The sequence below is a fragment of the Seriola lalandi genome, unplaced genomic scaffold, assembly GCF_002814215.2.
Source record: "Seriola lalandi dorsalis isolate HSWRI2012SDOR001 ecotype SW California unplaced genomic scaffold, Sedor1 jcf7180002000579, whole genome shotgun sequence".
In the NCBI taxonomy this organism is placed as follows: domain Eukaryota; kingdom Metazoa; phylum Chordata; class Actinopteri; order Carangiformes; family Carangidae; genus Seriola; species Seriola lalandi.
Window position 1 is genome coordinate 1 of NW_019471238.1, and position 1,387 is coordinate 1,387.

Genomic DNA, 1,387 nt, shown 5'->3' on the forward strand with positions numbered 1-1,387 from the left:
GGTCAGACCCCTACGCGGTGAGTACAGGGTCATATCGTCTCTGATCAAAGTGCAGCCGCACCCATTATTATACTGCATTTATATATTGCGTGTGTTTATATTTGAGATTATTTCAAGGTCACAATATGCTGTTGGCCCAATGTCTGACTCAAACAGAGGAATGCTGAATGCTGTCAGCAATGCGATGTAAACAAATATGTGATACATTTTTCATTTTTCACAACAGTCATCAATTTCAGGCCATGAATACACAACCTGTTAATGCAGCTTTGCCTTTTATAATCTTTCAATGATGACCTTATGTTGGGCGTTTTTGTCCACTGCCCTGAGCACTAAACTCTGGTGTATTATCATCTCAGACTGACATACCTTGTCATACACCATCCCTTGCTTGTCAGGCTGCTTTCAGTTGTATCTTTGTAGCCTGCACAAACATACAAAGCAGAAAGCAGGAGAGAATTACCATAATGCTTTGTAATTTGAGGTAAAATTAATTTGATTCTATTGACTAAATGAAGTTCATTCAAACTTGGAAAAAGAACTAGATGATCTTTCTTTTTGTTTTTGGTGTTTTGTTTTGTTTGCTTCATGAGGAAATCAGATATAGTTAAGTGTTAGCATGAGTGATGAGGTACAGTTAAAAATGGTACTCCTGGACTAGCTACCAGGATACTCCCAGTATCAGTCCTGGTTATTGGTTCAACGTGAAGGAATGATGAGTGTTCAAGGGTTGACGTCTTCATTCACAGGGGATGACAGGACACGTGGCCTCGCTTGGGTTGAAATAACCAGTAGTGTGTTTTTCCTTCAGGAGCCTAAGAAGAGAGGGATATTCAGGACCATCGACAGTGGAAACAACCTCACCACTGATGACATTGTCCAGAGGATCATTGAAAACAGGTCAGAGTCTCCCCATGCTTAATTTAGCTCATACTTCCTCATCATCTTCTTCTATATTTTTTAATTCTATTGATCAGTCTGTATGTCTTTACTCTGTTTACTGATGTCTCATTTCTTGTTCTCAGATTGCAGTTTGAAGCCAGGAACCAGAAAAAGGAGGCCAAGGAGATGGCGGTGATTGAGGCAATGAAGAAGAGAGACCAGCAGGAGCAGAGTGAAGCTGCAGCCCAGACTGCTCACTAGTGAGACCTCCAGCCTGGGCCCAACTGGTTCTGTGTCTGATCTACTCCTAGTACTCAGCTTTAAAGAAGGTGGACAAACTGACCCAGACAGATGTTGTCCTAAACCAGGCCTGGCTCTGGATAAAATGACCCCGGTTTCCCTTTTGGTCTCTAGTAGTCCACTGGTGCAGAATCCTGCTTTTAACATTTGGTGAGGCAGTGTGTCCCACACACTGCTGGGTTAGCTCCTCTCAGCTCTTGTATAT

At 42.3% G+C, this 1,387-nt stretch overlaps 1 long non-coding RNA gene across 1 annotated transcript; it reads left to right on the forward strand.

Moving 5' to 3' along the window:
* LOC111662530 (uncharacterized) lies at positions 1–1,381 on the forward strand. The gene is made up of 3 exons (XR_002761331.2): positions 1–17; positions 812–900; positions 1,026–1,381. It is a non-coding gene; the product is annotated as an uncharacterized LOC111662530 (long non-coding RNA).
* Positions 1,382–1,387: the final 6 nt, after the last annotated feature.